The sequence below is a fragment of the Scophthalmus maximus genome, chromosome 20, assembly GCF_022379125.1.
Source record: "Scophthalmus maximus strain ysfricsl-2021 chromosome 20, ASM2237912v1, whole genome shotgun sequence".
NCBI classification, from domain to species: Eukaryota; Metazoa; Chordata; class Actinopteri; order Pleuronectiformes; family Scophthalmidae; genus Scophthalmus; species Scophthalmus maximus.
Genome location: NC_061534.1, coordinates 4948190 through 4969482, shown reverse-complemented (window position 1 = coordinate 4969482; position 21293 = coordinate 4948190). Strand labels below are relative to the sequence as shown.

Below are 21293 nucleotides of genomic sequence, written 5' to 3'. Positions count from 1 at the left end.
TAAATGTGACAAAGTTTAGCTTTAGATTTTCGATTGAAGATCTATTTATAAGATGGACATGGATCTGTAAGCCCGACGGAACGAGATTGACAAAGCGCTAGAGTCTGAATCATGAACAATATCGTCTGGAGGAGAATCTGTCGTCCTTCAGCAAACAAACACAATTTATTTGTCTATCATTGTTTCCATTCAGTGAGGCGTGAAAATCAGCGCTGGGTTACAGTTTCGATGTGAGTTACATACAAAACATCCTCATCGTAACATAATGCTTACTGAAATACCACCAACTAAATTTATTATCAATAAATGCGGATGCAAAGTAGAAAAATGTAAAGAACATGTAGCTGGCATTCTGTCAGTTTGAAGATATTTGTGTGTGTGTGTGTGTGTGTGTGTGTGTGTGTGTGACCTACCACCGTATGTTCAAATTGTATATCCAGGCATAGTCTGGCGGCAGTGTGAAAGTTCTCCTGGAACACACGTCTCCATGTGAGTTCAACTCTCATCCATCACTTCACTCCTTTAGAAAGCCGATTAGGAAATCTGTTAAAATTGCAAATGGAACCCATTATGGCTGGACGCAACCACAAACCTCATTTCTGGTAATGAGTCGCATACCAAGAAAACACATGGACCTACCAGAAAAAAAATAAAAAGGCCTGTTCAAGTTGAAAACACTCCCTAAAACTAAAATTGGGTTCTCGGGTTTAACCTGGAATGGCATCAAGGAACAAACCCTTTTGAAATAAACGGTTGCTGTCGTTGTGGAACATGTGGAACTGGAGATACAAAGGCAATATCAATCAGGTAATAATTTATTTAAGTGCTTTTAACAGACGAGCACGTCAGAAAAGAGATTTAAGGAGAAGAAGTGGCACCACAATCTCAAGATAAAACAAGAGAGCACCCACACTGCAATAATTTACTGTGGATGCTTATCTTGTCTTGCTCTCCCCTTTCTTTTTTATAATGTCCATCCGTCTTTGTTTCTCTTCTTCTTCTCGTCTTCCCTCCTCTCATCTTCGGCACTTAAGAAACCCCCCCCCCCCCCCCCCATGATGTCATCACAGTGTAACACCAGACTATCTCTGGTTTACCTCAATCGTTCTTTAATCTGACAGCAGGGGATTACGAGGGGGGTCCCCCACCTCGACGGAGCATCACCCGCACTTAAGTGACCACAGAAAAAAAAGAACAAAAAAAGAAAAGAAAGCCAGATGGGTACACTCACAAACACCACGCTCTCACTCAACGAGGGAGTTTCCTGATAGCCAAAATGGTCTGTGTAATTTACAACTGGTGTGAGCAAACACTGTTGCAAACAATGCTGTGATGAGTTCAAGAAGGAAAGAAAAGACAGAAAACTGATGAAACATCCACGACTTGGTTTTCCTTTTCAAAATGTTTATCATCCACCGAAACAAAACATTAAAAAAATGGTTTGCTGCCACTGTAAAACTCGACGTAAATTTATGATAACCACATTTTTGGGTGTATGAGGAAAACATTTTAGACTTTGGTTAACTCCCTTGCTGCATATACGATTGAGTAAACCAGATATAAAGTCACTTTAATTATACAAAACATAAAACTTTCTCATGGTTTTACTAGGTCTGAACAGACAACACAAACCTCAGGGTGGTTGACCTTATGGGGACCTGCTATGCATCCTCAAAGGGTCAGTGAGTCCTCACAATGTCATTGTGCTACATGATGTGATAAATACCAATAACACTTGTATCACTATGCAAAGCAGATTTAGAAATTGTCTGATAAGCAAACAAACCCAGACTTGCAGTTTATCACGTAGGAAATAAATACACGCCGCAATCGATGCACACACACGCACATTATTGAATTATGTCCAGACTGAAAGATTGTGCGGAACGTGATTTACATCCTTTACAGGAAGTGTGTCATCACAGCAGAAAGTAAGGGTGTGGAAGTGAGAGGGTTAATGGATGTGTGACATATTGGACTAGCTTTACACATTTATATTTCATCACATACATACTAGGGATAATAAAGTAAAAAAACAATAAAGGTTTGTTCAAAATTATGACATACTCTTGAGCTTCGCACAATCATCCAATATGAACATTGTTTGGTGAGTAGCTGGAAAATACAATTACATCAAGACATAATTCACAACGAATTCCCGTTAAAGCCAACAAGGAAGATAAATCAAGTTTAATAGCAGCTCACACTACCTCCCCTCGTCATTTGGCACACAGAAGATTTCTCCTCACTTTACGTACCCCTCCCCCCACCACATGTACACACACACACACACACACACACTCAAATGTCAATATATACAGTACCTTTTTGCTACACACACATCAAGTACAAGCAAATACCTTTAACTACATGAGCATATTATCATATTCACAAGCACACACACACAAATGAGTAAATTTCACTCCACTGAAGTCGTCCACATTTAGGGACCAGCACTCACATTGCAAATTAACTATATCACCATCTACGTTCTTCATGTCACTCAGCTGTATATATTTCTCGTTTTGTAAGTCATCCATTGGCAAACACTTTGTTGTCACAATAACAGCCACATCATTAGGTTAGCGTCTCAGGATTTCTGCTATCATGACCATCCCGCTCTCCGATTAACCACAACGATTTGCATATTTTCTTTTAATTGATTCCATAACATGGAGCTGGAAGCTGTAGCCAGTGGCATGCTGTAAGTGCCAAGAAGCAATTAGTCAAATTGATTACAATTTCAATCAATGACACTCATTAAACAACACGAACTCAGAACATTTGCTCCATAAAAACGAGTTGTTAATATTGCGGGCAGATGGGGTGGTATCGCATTATGCTTCAAGTGTGAGACATCAGAGGCTGTTATTGTACTTGTTGATTTCCTCAATGCAATATACATCACTTTTTACTAGACAACTGATAATTTAAAATGAGGTAGCCATCTTTAAAAAATGCAAATGGAGCCTTACAGTCTTTTGACTATATTTACTAAATTAACAATCAGGGAGAGTGATTTTCTAATCATCAAAAGATAAGAGACAAGATTGAAATGTGTGTTTACATCATCTTGTTTTATAATAATAGCAAAAAAAAAGCAGAAGTAAGAAATCAGAAGCATTGATTTTTACAGTGCAGTATCAGCTGCATTGTCTTGACATACAATGAAAAATAGGCCCCATGTGCACGGTATATTAATGCTCACGCATGTAATTTATAGAGGAGCAAATCAGTCAAGAGGCACAAAATGTAAGAGCACTCCGATTACTGGTTCAGTAATGTAATGAACTAACACATTTTCATTTAATACGATTTAAGCAAGGGAATTCATCTTGGTGACAAAACAACACACAACGATGACATATAGACACAACACATAATACACAATGTGTGACTGTGATGATGGGTAGGTTTAAAATAATGTTTTGGTTTGGTATTTTATTATTAATTTGGTACACAGCTTTTTTTGTCTAAATTTGGTGAGCTAAAACAGTATGTGTCAAGTGGTGCGTTAAGTGAACCAAGGACTCCGTAAGAATTATTAAAAGTGTAATTTGTCTAAATAAAACTACGTGTGTATCAAATCAAAGGAAATGGCAAATCGATAATGGAGCATTAACGACACTGGAAATATATATATATATATATATATGTACTTTTATGGATCCGCCCCTCATGACGCCGACCCTCCTAGCCCGATGATTGGCTGATTTAAAAAAAAAAGGAAAATGGCGCGCACTCACCGAGGAAGACGTCGCACTGTCCCCGTGTCGCTAGCTCGTGTCACCGCGTGGTTCAGTCCGTTGTACGTTAGGTTTCATTGCCGTTCACCTTAACCGGATCCAGCGTGTATCCACGTCACACAAACAACTCTCCCTCCGACCACGGGCCGGCCCGGACCGTTCGTCGCCGGAGTCTTCTTCCGGAAACTGCAGGTAACACCGGTAAACAAACCCGGCGCACACAACATAGCTGCTGCAAGGCCGACAGGAGGTATCACTCCTACTGACTTTTTGTGGCGACCTAAATCGGACACAGGGGCATATCAAGCCGATTATTTTTAGCATGTGAACCGTTTCAAGTATCAACCCAACTTTAAATGGAGAACCGGAATATGAGCATTATATGTCCCATTTTAGTTGGAAAGAAATATAATTTTTTTTCTGTGCAAATTTTGATTTGTCAGGAAAAAAAAGAAAAAAAGTTTGTCATGTTTAAGAAGAGGCTTGGGTGCAGCACATCTAAAGCACCTGTTCTAAAGGAATCTAAAAATGACTGACTGAGACAGGTGTGGGGCTGTTTTTATCACAGCAGTGCTTCCCTCACAGCTCTTTCTCTAAATGCACAAATCACAAAGTCTTCCGGAAAAACAACCACAACAATAAAACCCTGGCAAACCATGGCGGAAATTAACAGCAGATCCCATCTATGTTTTTTTTTAGTTTTGGTTTTTTACTGAAAACACATTGGGTGTGCGACCGTTAATTCCTCTTGCATGTAAGCGGTAATGAACTATGACAATGAAGTTGTTCATACGTTGTTTCTTTTATGTGCGAGTGCTGATGGAGCGAGGGGGTATTTAAAAACTTCCGATGCGATGGCGTAAGGCTCCTTTCCATGTCAGACTTGTTTTTTTCTTCTAATGTGGTTTGCTGTGAAGTCGCGGTGAAAGAAGAAATGCGACCGTAATGCCGCGCTGGAGGCCGCGGTGCGAGCACGCAACACATCTGTAATCGTTTCACTGCGGTGGCTAATGCGTTAAATTACATTGACAAGCATTTAACCTTTAGTCATTTGGTGGATGATGTTATTAAAAATGGCTCCTTTAGACATCAAACTTCTACTCTGAGTGCCTTTAGCGCAATGCCGAACGCATTATACAAAATGTAAAGGTTGTTTGTGTTGAACAGATTCATTAAAAAATGTCAAAACGCACAAATCAATACAGACATACGTCGCAGCATCCATTAGCAGGACGCCGCGTGCGAGGCTCCCACTCGTCTTCGACCCCCTCGCAGTCATTGTCGATCGCCGCGACACCCCAGGATCCAAAGCGTACGCGTGAATGAATTCACGGTGCATGCGTATCTGTTGCTCTGCGCCGCCGACGGTAATGCGGCGGCTGATCTGATCTTCAAATGTCAGGTGGTTCATTATTAAACCAAAGGGCTGTGATCCCACCTGTCATTTCCGCTGCCATTGAAGGTCAGCAGCTTAAAGAGTGTTCAGCTCAATAACTGACACAAACTCACACACACTTGGATACACACCCAAGGACGACAGCATCGCGCGCTCACACACACACACACACACACGGACACAACCACACTTCAATAACTCCAAATGTCTGCTGTCAATCACCTTCCCCGCCTATCGTGCTTCCCATCACTAGCCTTTAATATGATTCTAATATCCGTCCGACTCAAATATAATAAAATTCCATCCAACCAACTGTCCACTTGTGATATGAAAGCGGCCCACAAACAAAGCATTGGCCCTACATTCAAGGACACACACCCAAACTCTTCTGCCTGCGTGACCCGGGCCTCTGATTTTAAGCGCCAAATGCATTTTTAATCTCAAAGATTGCCTTCTTCTAAAAGTCGTCTGTCACTGTCACTTTCTCCATCGCTCTCTCTTTCACACCTTCATAATGAGAGCCAGTAGCCTTTAACCCCTCCACAATAAACTCCGTTCTCAATCTTTTACTTCCTTTTTTTCTTCTTTTCTTCCATCATGCAAAATTCAGCAGTGAGGAAGCTCGTGGAAGGGAGGGGTCAAGGACTTTAGCTGTCATTAGCATTTAGATTTGAACCGCTATGAGGTTTGGGGATGAGGCGGAAAGATGTTGGAGTGGGGAGGAGAAGGAGGGCGGGCGCGAAGAGGAGACATGGAAGGAGCGGCAGTACGCGGGAAAGCGACAGACGGCGAGAGAGAAGAAGATAAAGCTGTGGCAAAACTTGTTTTCCAAGCAGATTCTAACAAGAAGTGCAATTTGAAAAATGAGAGTGAGTGACTGGATGAGAAAGTGGGTTTTAAGGAGAGAGGCGGTGAGATGTATGTGGATGCGTGGAGGGGAAAAAAGAAGAAGAAGAAAAAAAAAGTGAGAAAATGAGAAAAGGCCAATGGGGAGGAAAGAGACTAAGGGGTTTCATCTCCCTCACGCTCATCTTTCATCACCAAAAAGAAATTATCTCTGAGGCAGAGAGATGGATGTGATACTTTCAAGTGAGCGCAGAACGTGGGGCGTTTCGGTTTTGTGTCGTTTTGACTACGGCATGGCAATTCTATTGGAGACAAACAACATTTTTGTGCAACTTCATTAATCTTCAAAGTTACCTAATAATAACGCTCACAGCCGAGGGAGACACATCACCAGCAGTGTCGGTGGTGATGCGGAATATTCCAATAACTTCTTTATTTGTTTGCTTGTTTTTTTTTTTTTGGTGAAACGGTCAGCCAGCTCAACACACCTGACAGCGTCTGCAGGTGAGAGCACGTCTCCCTGAGTTAAAGGCTGGAAAACAGGCAATTACTCCAGGGACCCTAATACACAGTTTATTTAATGGTTAAATATAATTTGTTTGAGTTTGCAGCATAAAATTGCACGTTGCTATCCCCTCAAAGTCCAAGTTTAGTCAAATTCGAATCTCAAATATGTCCAGGTAACAATCTTAAACCCTGCCACCGAAAAAATCTGGGAAATAGTCTGTTTTTGAGCGATTATATCCAGTTAAATATTTTTTGTATTAGGGGGCACAGTAGTAGTTTAAAAATAATAAAATTGAAATAATTTCCTTAATGCTGAAACAACTGGGGATGAATACTACTTACTGTTTAAGTAACTAAGATGAGGTAAAATGATATTCAGTAAATAGTTTGGAAGTTAAGTTTCTCTGCTCTGATGAATGTGGAAGAGTAGAGTAGGGAAAAGGAAACGAAGAGTAATGGGGGAAAAGAGAAGATATAATTATTTTCTTTTGGCCAGCTTCATGGCCCTCTCAGGTCCTCGGGTATGTTTGTTTCAGATGTGAGCATCTCCCTGTGGGACGAAGCGCAGCCTGTTGCCGTAACTCATCTCCTGCCCGTGTCTGCTTACAGTTAAGGTCTCAACCTGACTTCATGACTTGGAGCTTTCCATAACACGTGTAGTAACTCTTTTCCTTTCCTTTTCTTTTTTCTCTCGTTAACTTTGTTTTTGTCTTTCCTCGTGTGCTTCCTCTCTCTCTCTCTCTCTCTCTCTCTCTCTCCTGCCTCGCTCTACAAAGTGACTGGCGGGTTTGGTATGATGCCTATTATCTCGATACAGATTGTCTCTTCATATTCACAGTCAGTCCAAGATAATCCTGAATAGTCGTTTGGAACGTACTCCTTTACGCGATTCAAAAAAAAAAAAGAGAAAAAAAGAATCGCAAGTCTAATTTGAGACACTGTGTCTCACTTAGCCCTGGCCTGACTTGAAGGCCATGTCATGCTTATAGAACAATTTCCTGTCTGCCAAACAAGGGCATTCGTGTAGAGGTCAGAGTTCAGAGATAATCCAATTTGCCTCAAATACAATTAACAGATTTACAAGATAATGTCGCGCTGAAAATTAAGATGTATATGTGTGTGTGTGCGTGTGTGTGTGTGTGTGTGTGTGTGTGTGAATGTGTCTCAGGGGGAGCGCGTTAAGACGGAGAGCGTGGCTGCACCTGTTTCGGATTGAAATGCCCTGATACAGATCTCAGACTCGTTTTTACTCTTAGTGGCATTAGGGTATGAGCTGTCTGTTTGGCATGCGTGTCCGCAATGGAAACACTGTGTGTGTGCATGTGTGAGTGGCGGTCCCTACGAATGCGTCTTGGTATGTCCTCCGTGTGTGTGTGTGTGTGTCTGTGTGCCTGTGTGCCTGTGTGTGCCTGTGTGTGTCTGTGTGTGTGTGTGGGTTTGGGTTGCAAATACACATGCACGTAGTGTATGACGGGCCATAATACAATCTTAAAGGGAATGCTGTACCTGTAACACACACCTGCATCTGCATCAGTAAACCCGGCTGTGTAAATGTACCTGCTTCCTCTACATAGTGGCTACAAACTCATGAAGTCGCTCCAAAGGATCGCGGCGGTCTCCCGTACCCGAGGCTGCGGGTTTCGTGGCCCTGGGCCAGTACAGTCAAATCACATGACAACGAAGAGAGAGACAGGCTCTCTCCAAAAATCGCTTACTGCCCCTTTAAGACTGCATTCCTATCATTTAAACACTAAGGGCCCTTTCTTCAGAAAAAAACAACACAGCCAACCGTCTTTGCTAGTTTCACACCCATGACCCTTTTGTCATTTTCCACATTGAGCATTGACAAATTTTGAATAGACAACAGATGGTCAAGCACATTGTTGGTGCATCTTCAGGCGGAAGAAAGCAATTGCACACTTGACCAACAAAATCAAACGCACACGCGATTAACGCTGCGACCGGCAAAAGTGGATTTGCCGCCAGTGCATCGAGATCATTGAACGAGCGTTAGATCGACATAAGAGAGCCCTAAAATAAAAAAAACCCTCACAGTCCATTTGTGTCTTTCCTTGGCATTGTTTGAAATGTTTGTTTTCAAAATGTTCAAGTTTAGTGAAAAGTAAAATTGGTCGTGTGTCACATTTTGTTCCACGCTGTCAAACCTTATCAAAGAAAGCCATTTGGCACAGCGTATCCATCCACCTGGAAGCTACTGTGAGAGCTTTTCTCTTTAGGCTGTTTTGACTGTCACTGATATTGTGCACGTTTCTCCTGCAGGTAAAATAAATGTGTATTTTTGTGATTCTATTCGAATTTTCACCCCTGCAAATGTCTGTATGCCTGAGTGATATTATGCGGATTTGCACACACATGCACGTACTGTATGTGCATGCATTTGTGTTAGTGGGCGGATGTGTGCATGGTAATTTGTTCTACTTCCAGACTCAAGTCCCCCGAGGCCAGTAAAGCGTAACTGGTGTCTGAGAGGAGATAAACACGCGGTAGAATGAGGGGCCACCAACCTGTCTGCGAAATGCAGTATGTGCTCAGTGTGCGTAATCACTCTTAAACCTCTATCTTCGACAGGACCAAGCCGATTTTCACATTGAGAGTGAAGGACAGTTTGGCCACTCCGAACTTGTGCACTGAACTTAAGAAATAACAAGACATGGGGATTGAGGGTTAGTTTCGATTGAGGTCAGGCTGAGGTCGAGGTAAGGGTTGAGGCTGGACGTGTGGAGGTTTTTGTCTAGATTCCTTGCACAGTGATGTCAGCAAAATATGCAGGTTTTGTACGTTGGTTTCTAGCTTGTGGGTATTTGAAGGGAGAAAGATTTGTTGGTTTTGACAGTGTGGCATGTATGGTTGTGTATCTGTTTCCTTTGCTGTGATTTTGCCAACGCACTTGTTTTTGTTATTATGGTAGTATCTTCTAAGCCCATGGGCAGATTTTGGTGCATGACACTTAAAAAATGAATTGCATTACATCTCACAAAATGTTATCCTGCCTCTGTTCTCTTTAGGCTGTTAAATTAAGGTGTTGTAAAACAAACCAAATGCATTTTGTAGTTGTTGTTTTTTTTTAAATATAATACTGTATGTGAAACGGTGCAGTCAAAAAAATCCCTTAAAAAATGGACCATGAAATATCCAACCCTATCTTGAATCTATCAGGAGCTTGGATCACGTATTGTGCTTCTAAGATCAGAGATAAGTTAAGGCACACACAATATTCGAGCTACTACACAGAGAATTCCCGCGCACCTCAAACACAATGATTCTATAAATGTAATTCTGTGTGCACATTAAGGTCTGCTATGTGCATTCTGGAGAATTTAGCAAGTGGATAACAAGTCCTCTCATTCATCACACAGCTTAACTCCATATGCAACGCCATTCATTTAAAAAAAAATTTGAACATCCCTTACAGCTAAATAAAGTTGTTTTTCCTGGGGAGAAATGATAGTCCATCTAAATGGAGGGAACCCAAACTTTTATTATGACTTCAGATAAGCAGGCGGCCGAACCTGTAATGTAGTTTTGAGTTACAATGTGAGGGATATGGGGGCTGTGGGAGCATTGTAAATAGCCCAGTAAATCACTAATATGTACTGCAGACTTTCTACCCAGTCTGCCACGGCAGATAGCAGTGTACTGGCGAAGTCGATTTAGCCTCGGGCCAGATATACATCCATTATCAATGGCATTGCTACAGTAGAGCTTAATGGACTTGGAGGTTGCACTTTTTTTCTCTCTCAATGTAACGTCAAGAAAATATAATGTGGGAATTTAAAAACAGATTTAGGGGTAACTGTTACACTAAATTAAAGAAATGATACATTTGCTGACACTTTTTTTTTAATGACACTAATTACATTCTATCTCATTCGTTGAAAATGAGAGACACTGCTTGACTCAAAAATAACCAAATGATTGAAAATAGAATGAGAGAGGGAGTTGAAATAATCCAGAAATAAAAGCAAATACAGTGTGGGTCACATCTGAAGCAAATGCACAAATAGGAAAATTAGCATTTATTTTTTCTTATTTCAGTGTTTGTCCTTTTATTCTGTAAATATTTACAGTTTCTAATTTTTTATGGTGCTAACCATATGCCTATATTTCCAAAACTAAATGTACATCATTTGGGGATACTAAAGGGCAACACACAGGCGGTGCATGATGTGTCCCAATGTTTGCACCCATATCTTCTTCTCACTACGCCCACAAGAGGTATTAATTGAAGGAAACTGAAGTTTATGTTGTGAGTATTTATTTAGTCTGATATGTATTCAATAAAGCATAGTACATTCATAAGGATTTATTCATTGGTGAACACAGAAGAGAGAAAGACATATTTGTTTGACAGATCCCATATTGTACCAGCAACCTTCCTAGCAACCGCTTTACTGGTGTCTCAGCAATATTTTAGAAGCAGCCCAATCAGATCATACTGTGTGTAGCTGCCGATCAATCAGTAATATTGCTAGCTGTCAGTAGGAACATGGAGTGAAAGGGTTAAAATGTCTGAGATGAAAGTTTTAGAATTATGCCAACACTTTTTAATGTCACATTTGTACTTTATACTCTGTTTGGTCAAAGATTCTGTGATTCCATATTCAATTTCATGTCCTTCTCTTATTCTGCGCCTTTGATTTGGTGTGTACAAACAAAGAAGTGAGCATTTGATACCATCTGCTGAAGAATTGCAGAAGACGGAAGAAAATCTGTAACACATTACTGCATTTTATTAATTTTTTTCACAGCATCTCAGAACTGTACCTCTACAGAAAAGCAGCTGTTTCATGACATTGGCTCCCTGGATTAGCAAGCAGTACTTTGATGACTTCATAATGTACTCGGTGGCCGATGTGCGCTATTGCGGCATCTACAGTACGTAAGAAAATACTCACTGTATGCTGCAATGTAAAATAATAGAATAAATAGGCTATACATGGAAAACATTTCACAGATTATCAAGTCAAAATGTCAAAACCAGTGCGGATGGTGTCGTTTTTTCTGTCGCCATAACACTGTGCAATCATATTTTAACATCAACATGTCAAGTTTAAGCCAAAAGGTTGTCTATCTCCGCTTTAAAATACCGTGAACGCATAAAACAAGCGCGCAGCATCCTCCGCGCACGCCATGTCCAACTGCAGTAAAGCTGTCGATGAAGAGCAGGAACAGGGTAACACAAGTCCTTTTCTTTTAACCAACATTTAGACGTCTAAACAAAGCCAGGCAGGCGTTTCGTTTACTTTTAACGTGGAATCCGATCCCTTGGGAGCTCGTGTGGCCCTTTAATCTTGCCCAGCTCCGACTGTGCGTTTAAGAGCAGGTGATAATGTTGGTCGTAACAGGCGTTGGCAATTTGGAGCAGTTATCCACCTGACTTCCTGTCGGGGAAGGAGTGGGGCTGTCAGATGGGATCATCCTCACGATGTTCCTTCCCTCTGCGGTCTCCCTTGGCCTGGCTGTGACCCTGACCGGGGAGGTCAAAAGTCACATGTTTCCCACCACTTCTCCGCGCCGCGACCATGGAGCCCTCTTAAAAGTTTTACAGTGAGTGTGTGCATGTGGCGTGGAGCGGAACCCACTTTCACTGTAGGAGTCGGGGATATGACTGCGGCTTTCGGGCCAAGGTGAAAACTAGATTTTATGGAAAATGTGTTTCTGGTTAAAAGACCTTTTCTCTCCCGCCATCAGTTCTTTTCTCCCTTCCTTGTTTTCTGACAGGCAATGAAGTGGTTATGTATGGGGGCTACCTAAACCTGTGAACTCATGCAGCAAGCATGCCCGGCTTTTTTTCAACTCCACAGTAATGCCATGTTTGGTATACTTGATATTTTAATGGGTCTCGTCGGTCTGCAAGCGTTCGGCCAGGTGGATCTTCTCGAGACAAGTGGTGAAATAGTTGCGCCATGAATTCTGACTACAAATAAGGCTGCAGACACACGCAAGGAGAGATAAAATGGTGAGGAAACCTTAATAAAACAAAAACAAATTGTGGGCTCTGAAGAGAGACGTGAAAAAAGACTATGCTTGGGTTCTGTTCAACTCGCGTTCTAAGCGTTAGAGACAGTAAATTAATGTTGTCACATTAAATTATAACATGGTTCTTTCCCTATATCCATTTAGGATAATGACAAGTAACTGAAATATGATAGTTGTCCTTTTTTTGCCCTTTACAACCACACAAAAACAAACTGTCTGCAAAAGATACAGGAACATGTAGAGTTTTGAATAAATGACATATGAATTTTGAAAAAGAAAAACAAACTCTCGGTAAACTTTTCAGATTTCCCTGCGACCGCTACCAGGCCTGACCCTATTCACCCAGGTCCGTGTCCTACCAACTGTGAGATGATGAGTGTCATCCAAAGATTAGTTCCACGATTTAATGAATTCATAAGAGAAAAAGAAATAAATGAAAATAGAAAACCCCCAAAAAAGAAAAACAAGAAAAAGAAAAGAAGGATAAGGATGAACATAGTCAAACATCAACTTAAATGAATACCAGACTATGGGGGGGGGGGGGGGGGGGGGATGTTTTGAATTAGGTGTTTCATGGAAAAAGTCTGAAATCTGTTTCCTCTTTCAAGCCTTGATATTCTGTTGCATCAAGTATTTTTTTAAAACCCAACAACGTCTCTCACTGGAGCAGTGAGTAGCATATTAAAGTTTGAGGTTTAAACACACAAAAACTTGGTTAGGTTTATGGAAACACCATGGTTTCGGGTAAAGTTGGGGGGGGGGGGGTATTTTTGCGCACTGAAATGTTGTTTTTCTGTCTGCGGAGCAGCTGGGCATATCACAGCTGTTGTATAATTACAATTTCATGATGAGTCTCTTTCAATATGCTTTCTTTCCCCACATCTCTTCTTCACTCTTCTTTTCTCTTTTTTTTTTAAGTCTCCCTTTTCACTCCACTATCCTCTCACCCACGACAGAAAAATCTCTTTCAAGCAATTAGCCTTGTCCCCGTCTCTTTCCACTCCCCATCGCGCGACGTCTTCATCTTCTCGCTCTCTCTCTCTCTCTCTCCTCGCTCCATCCGCACTCCACGGCATAAATATGCATTTCGCTTCTGCGTCACGTTCCCCCGGCTAAGTAAGTTAATCTGATGAGAAGCCATAAAAGCATTGTTTATGAACAGTGCAGTAAGTGCATTGTTGGCAAGATAAACCACTGTGATTTATGTTAAGCAGATCACAGTGAGTAATACAGTGAGGAGAAGGGGGGGAAAAACTGCTGCATTTATATGCATGCATTTGTCTGTATCTGTCTCTTTTTTCCCCCTCATTATCCGGTTCTCCTGTATTTCACTTCCTCTTCATTCTTCTTCTCTCTGTCCGATTTCCCTGCAAAAAACTCGTCTCCCCGTCTGCCTCGCACCTTGTCATTCAGTCTCGGTTACGCGCTCTTTTTTTCAGAGACGTATTGAGATCGCCTCAACTACGTCATATATTTTGCCTCATTCCGGACTTTTTATGACCACTCTAATTCATCTGCAGGTGGCGGCTTTTGTTTATAAAATATGCTCTGCAACGATATGGGCTGTACTGGATTACCCAAGTCCATGAAAAGCATTTTTTTTCCTCTCTTTTCACAGCCATAATATTGTTTTATTTAATGCAACCTGTCTTGGCAGGTGGCTGAAATGATGGCATCGCACCAGTGTTTTTTACGCAGGTGCCGAAGACGACAACTCTTTAAAAGGCTGATGAGAAAGTTCCAGGCTTCTCTCAATCCAACTCTAGCGCATGGGGGGGGATTCAGCTGAGCTTTTTCGTCATGACAACCAAGGTGGGCTGCATTGGCAACAGATTGTGTTTCTTCACAACATGTTTTCGCATGTGTTTAAAGGCTTACAGACAGGCACTTCACAGACACAGTTAAGTTAGAAATAGTTATTACGCTGGCAACTATTCTTTCTTTATCTTTCACAGTAATGGCCACAAAGTAAACTGAAGAGATGCAGAGTTCACGTGTCGAGGTATCGAGGTAACTGCTCCACTGACAAATCAACTTGTTTCAAATCAGTTTAAACACATGATCTGAATGCAGCGAAAGTTTGACATGAGCACGCCTAAATATTAAAGATAACAGCAATATCATGCAAAAAAAGAGCCATACAGTACCACCCCAAGTGCTCTCATGTTTTACCCCATTATGCTCCACTTAGCAGTACGTACTGTAGATCTTGCGATCCTCAAGGTTCAAAATATTTGTCAGAGATTTGTTACAAATACTGTCTCAAAAATATTAACCGGACAAAGATGGTACCACATTTGATAGAGGACAAAAATCTAGCAACTAAAAAAAAAAGAAAAAAAGATATGCAGTTCAAGGGAATCAGGCATTTACAAGAGGGCCAAGGTTATCATAACGGCACAGGGGATGAAGAGAAGGGATGGGAAATAAAAGAGAGGTGAGTAATGGACAAAGATGCGCGGGAGAGGCTAAACAAAAAGTTAGGATGAGACAGGAGTGTGTGAAGGCAGTGAAGGACAAAGAAGGGGAAGGTAGACAATGAAATAAATAGAGACTGGAGGTGAATGATAAGGAGAGCGAAAGAGGTACGGGGAGGATTGAGAAGGTGTGGAGGTGAAGAACAGGATAAGGGCAAATAAGAAGAACAGAGGGGAAAACTCGTGGGGGGGAAAAAAAAACCCCACCAGGGCTAAGGAGAGTTTGAGAGAATGAGCGAGAGCGTTGGCTTGAGAGGACGAGAGTGCCAACGAGTAGCCTGGTAACGAGATACAGATGGACGGGGTGAAAAAAGAAGGTATGGGGTGTGTGAGCGTGGAAGGAAAAGAGGGATTAAGATTGCGGGGGTGATGAGAGACAGATTGAGGTGTGATGGATGCAGAGAAACGAGACTCAAGCAATATATGGTGCTGAAGCGACGGTAACGCGTCTGAATGCAAACGCTAGGATTGTGAAAAGGAGCGTCGGCCGTTGAACTTTGACCTCATTCACATGGTCGGACTGAACCGGCAACATGGCACGATGTGTGAGCGCGCAGACCGAGCGGCGGCGGTGGCAGGAACATGGGCCGCAATAAAAAACGATGCCGATGAAATCAGCGGTAACAGACACGAGCGGCTCACTAATAGGCGTATAAACGGAGAGACACAGCGAAGCTGGCGAACATGCGGCGGAAAGAAAAACATCGCCGACAGATGAGAGCCAGTTGTCTTTGGGTAATTCGGCCCATATTTCAGCCTTGTAAAGTCAAGGATGGATCACATGCTCGGGGCAGATGTGGTGTGTTGTCGGGATCTTTTTCATTGTTCGTCGTTCACATAACTCTTGGTTTAATACGCTCGAGGCAAAAACCGGTGTGGCGGTGGGGAGTGAGAACTTATAAACCTGGACTCGGGACTGATAAACAGATTATTAGACATATTAATGCACTTTCTATATGTGTAGTTGAAAAGAGTTGGAGGAATTCACTTAATATCTGGGTTTTATGGAGCGGAGGATGGAAGAAGGTTATTGCATACATGTTCACATGAATGCATCTTCTTGCTCTTCTAAGTGCCAAATAAGAATCTTCGCTGCTCCGCATTCCTCCTGCTTTGAAGGGGGCCTGGAAGCCATCTGTTGGCTGCATTTCAGGGAAAGAAAGAATAAAAGAAAAAAGAAAAAATGGAAAGAGCATGCGATCGCTCGTGTTATCAAACTTTGTTTAACAATCTGGAGAGCTGACAGCAGGGGAGCCTTGAGGTGTCAGGTCGGGACCAACGGAAGAAGAGGAGAAGCCACAACAAAAACAGTGGGGCGGAGAGGACGAAACACTTTTGTGGTTAAGCGAGCGGTCGGGGAAAACGGCGTGAGGGAGGAAAAGAGGCAGATGTACTGTATATACGCTGAAAAAAAAGAGAGCACGGCAACAGATTTAAGGAAGAAAGAGGAGTGGAAGGAGAGCTGAATCAACAGAAATCTGGGGGGGGGGGGAGTTAAAGGCTTCAACATTAAAGGCCAAGACCTTTGAACCCTATTCTTTTGCATAGCAACAACACCAAAACAACCAATATGGATGTGTATATCTAGAACAGAACAATAAACCCTCCCTATTTTCAGGGAATAAGCTTGTGTGTGGTAGCGCAAAAGTTTGATGCAAACCACATCGTGTCATCCAATCCCCAGAGACTTTTGAGGATGACACTTCATCTTGAGCTTTCCAGGACTCAACACACACTGTGTTACGCTGTCAGTCTGGAACAAAGGTGAGGCGATCGTGAACTCACAGCTGAACAGGAATATATATATATATATATATATATTGTAATACATAGGGAGAGGAAGGGGTGGGCCGCAAGGGCTGATGAGGGGATGAGCTACAAGTTTGCAGGGTATAAAAACAGAGGTTGAGCCGCGGGTATGTTTTTACTCTGATTCATGATCGGCAGCTAAGGATCAGTACGTTTGACACCAAGATGTGCGACGTCGCTGTAGAGCACTTTTGACACTATGAAAGAGTTTACAGCGGCGACAGGGGACTGCGCCGGGAGCCCTGCTCAAGGACACCTCAACAGGGTTGATAGAGCGTCCACCGATCAACGTCGACCTTCGCACAGGAATTAAAACCCTCTCCCAAAGAGTCCAGTCATTCAGATCATAAATTGGCAAAATTATAAACAAGCTCATTGCAGTTTTCCACATGTACCCGTGTGGGCAGCATAGAAGTCTGCCTTCGAATATTACTAAACCAAGAGAAATGTTATTTCAAACAAAGATGCACAAACTACTCATTAATGACATTAAGGACACTTAAGAAAAAGTCTCATAAGAGACTAAATATAATAAAATGCAAGTGGCGATAGGTATAACTATGTATGAATGGATCATTTCAAAACACTTTATTTGTATTTTACAGAAAACTGCTATTTGCCTGCACCCATTTATTTTTACAGCTTTCATTTAATAGTTTAAACTGCAAATTACATCTACAAAATCTCATTTTATGAAATGAAAACAATAATTCCCTTTACTACCTGACTAACCAGCAGAATAGAAAGTATTGAAATACTGCTTTTACACAGTAATAGTCTGATAATAATAATAACATAATAAAAGTAATATATCACATTGAAAAGGGCATCCTACATAAAGGATACTTTTAGGTATGTTTCATAAATAGTGATCTACTTTTTTATTAAGTCATGGGCAGGTTTATATTCTGGTGAGGCTACTTTTACAAATAAAAGGATGATGAATGAAAACCTCTTCATCCAATTTATCACCATACTAATATAAATTGTGCAAACAAAGACCAGATGAAGGAACAGTCGACTGTAAATACCAACAAAGCAAATGCCACAGATGCCAACGTTTTGTCCTTGGCTTCCTTGATGGCTTGCTTGTCTGTCATATGCAAAAAGTTTCGAGTAAGAACTGGCAGAAGTACAGCAACTTCTGGGTTGTCCAATCACCCGGCAGCAGCTGTGATGACTCGGGCATGCCATCAGCACGCCTCGGGAATCGGCTGCCTCTCTGGATCCCAATCTATCCGTATGCAAAAATATCGACGGTCAGCGTGAGTGCAGATGAAACGTTCAAAAGACCAGCCGAAAGGAAAGGAATACGCAAGAATCACATCTGAGGCCTTTGGGGCGACACAACTGTCGACTGTAACACCCACTGGCAGCGCTGCCTGCTGAAAGCTCAGAGGCTTCAGAGGGGGATCGGCAGCCAGAGACATTGAATGTGACACAGGAGACACATAACGTGGGGCAGCGAGGGGGCACAGGGGGAGAGTCGGTCCTGCAGCCAAACAGCCCTCAGGTCGCAGTCTGAAGTGGTAAATATCTTCTTAAAGTGTAAAAAAAACCGTGCAATATGTCTGTCCATATGCAATATTTAGTGTGCAGGAAGACTGGATTACATATGTGGACTGGATATGTTTGAATTTTGGTTGTGCACATGGGGGGGGGGGGCCAATTCATGTTTCAAGGAGTTTGCATATGTGTGTTTTTGGTTGAGAGGGAGAGACGGGGAGCGATGGAGCCTTTTTGTTGAGTTGTTCCAAGTCGTGTGTGTGTGTGTGTGTGTGTGTGTGTGTGTGTGTGTGTGTGTGTGTGTGTGTGTGTGTGTGTGTGTGTGTGTGTGTGTGTGTGTGTGTGTGTGTGTGTGTGTGTGTGTGTGTGTGTGTGTGTGTGTGTGTGTGTGTGTGTGTGTGTGTGTGTGTGTGTGTGTCAGCCCAAATGTTCAAATTGAAAATTGGGATTAAGGATTTAAAACAGTGGTTAGTCATGTGAGAGGTGATTAAATTCACAACGCAGCCTGCAGGGCTCAGAGAAATGAGGGGGAATAAGGAATTCTGAATTAATTTGCCTTACACCATCACGTGTCACGCAGTTTGCCATCTTTTTATTATGATGTGATGCAGAACATTACAACTGTCTTTTCAGCCAATCATCCATTAGAAAAGAGACCCTTAGCTGTGTTCCAGCTGAAAACTTTGCATTTATATTGGAGAAGAGTCAAAATTAAGTCAGAACCAAACACGTTTTTTGCCTTAATTCATGAGGCTGGTGTTTTATTCGTCCCACAATGCCATGTAAAAAGAACAAAGGACCTATTTATTCATAACAGCTAAAAATATGACATGTTGATGTTAGTTAAACAAATACGGCAGTGTATAGAGGGGTAGAGGAAAAAAATGAACGTAAAAATATATATTTATATTACCAGTCCATGGTATAAAATATAACTATCAATATTCAAAACAATCAGAATTGCTCACATTAAAGTCTCAACTTTACGAGACAAAATGCTTACACTTTCTCGGAGAATGAAAAGTCATCAATTTGCAAGAGAAAATAAAAGAGTTTGCGGTCACAAATTGATGCGATGTAGTGCATCGGGGACGAGAACACAAAGGACAGAGGCGAGGGATATGTCTTGGTTACGTCTGCAGGCGATTCGAAAGGGATTTGTAATTCATGTCATTTGGGTTCACCTCATGTTTGCCCGCCAGACGACGCACCTCTCCGGCCATGATCAGCTCATCTCCAGCTTCGCTCCAGCCGCCCCCCCCCCCCCCCCCCCCCCCCCCCCCCCCCCCCCCCCCCCCCCCCCCCCCCCCCCCCCCCCCCCCCCCCGCCTCATTCACCCGGCCCACAGCTCAGCCTTCTTTGGCTCCGTGTTGCAGACTGTCATGTCCTCGTTGACCTCAGCCTTTGTCCGCCTGGGCACTCGTCTGCCCAATAAATCTCCGCTTTATAACTTGTATGCCTGCACTTCTGCTTTTAGGTTCACCAGTTCAATCATAACAGATTCTGGGGCTGACACAACAAGTGGGTTTTTCTAGTGGATTTGTCATTTCATGATCTAAGACAATAATTTACTCTAATATAAATTGTGCTAACATTTTGATATATACATATATATATATATATATATATATATATATATATATATTAATCTGTCAATTATTATCTTGATTAATCGATTAGTTGTGCATACAATTGTAAAAAAATGATGATGGTGTTTCCCAAATCCCAAGATGTTGTCTAGTTTTTCCACACATCAATTAAATTTATTTTACTGTCTGAAAATATTCACATTTAAGAAGCTGATATCAGAGAATTTTGAACTAATCGATTAATCGATTAACTGTTGCATACTTAATACATATATATATATATATTTATGTTAACCTTCAATGGCTCTACTATGCTGTTGCAAAAAATTCCAACAAATGTTATACAAATGAAATTATTCTAAATGATTTTATTGAATCCTTTATTTCAAAGTTTCCCACAGTTCACTTCATATACTTCATTGGTTTGATCGATGCATTTTAATTGCTGTTGCCATGTCAAAAACAGTCCGTAAGTCCATTAATTTTCATTGGGACACAGTGGACATTCATGCATCCATCCATCCAGTCACCTATGTTGGACAGAGTCATGGCTCGGCGACTTTATTAAAGGTCAAAAAAATAATGGGTTTGCTATTGTTCAATATCTAATTCCCCTGGCAACAAAGGGCGACCGGCAATTATTGTAAAGCATAATTGGAAAGGTAACTGTTGGTGAGGAAGAGTGGGAGATAGAGAGCGGTGGAGGGCTGTACGTTCTGCTTTGGCAAAGACGTGTTGTTGTTGCTGCTGTTTGTACAAAATAGAAGTCGGGTGAGATGAAAAACATAATAGAGGCTCTCTCTGTCTCTCTCTCTCTCTCTCTCTCTGGAGAGACAAAGCTCTCTGTGTATGTATACAGGATGCAAGAAAGGAGAGATAGAAAAAGAGAAAAACCTGAAAATATATACATATATATATTTTGTTTTGTGTGTGTGCATGATCTGCTGCGTTGAGTTTTTACCTGGCTGCATCTCTTTGACCAGAAGTGTCATGGTGACACCACAGTCTGTAGTGATGTGAGGTCAAGGTCAAAGATTCTCTTACTTTTCCCGGATGTCGGAATAGATACACCGAAGGCATGTGTTGTGTATGAATGAGCGTGTGTGTGCGCGTGTGTGCGCATGTGTGTCCATAAAACAGAGGGCAATAATGTGACTTTGACTGAATATCTGCATTTTTGGTGCGTAAGTGTGCGAGTGAGGTCCGGTGAGTGAGGCAGATGGGTGCGGCAGCTGCTCCGCAGAGGCTATTTCATGACTGGATACCCAGCGATAAATCCACGCTAAATGCAAAAACGAACACCTGTAAAAAAAAAAAAAAAAAATCAAGCTGTTCCGCAGAGGCACCCCGCACACTACCCGCTTCTCGAGACGTCGTCGAGGCATCCGATTATCCGTCGGCCCCGCGTCGATCTCCG

General features: G+C 41.9%; 2 long non-coding RNA genes across 6 annotated transcripts in view; one reads left to right on the top strand and one right to left on the bottom strand.

The window, feature by feature from the left end:
- The window catches only part of LOC118285180, a 112862-nt gene extending 107602 nt beyond the window's left edge, over nucleotides 1-5260 (bottom strand). For 2 of the 5 annotated variants that reach the window (XR_004785046.2, XR_004785044.2), the window contains exons 1-3: nucleotides 4958-5259; nucleotides 3747-4026; nucleotides 414-543 (exon numbers count right to left, since the gene is read on the bottom strand). This is a non-coding gene — a long non-coding RNA (uncharacterized LOC118285180). Of the gene's footprint in view, nucleotides 1-413; nucleotides 544-3746; nucleotides 4027-4953 lie in introns of all 5 variants that reach the window. The other 3 variants (XR_004785047.2, XR_004785043.2, XR_004785042.2) reach the window with 3 other exon arrangements.
- LOC118285181 lies at nucleotides 3806-14774 on the top strand. The gene is made up of 3 exons (XR_004785049.2): nucleotides 3806-3938; nucleotides 14153-14307; nucleotides 14451-14774. It is a non-coding gene; the product is annotated as an uncharacterized LOC118285181 (long non-coding RNA).
- Nucleotides 14775-21293: the final 6519 nt, after the last annotated feature.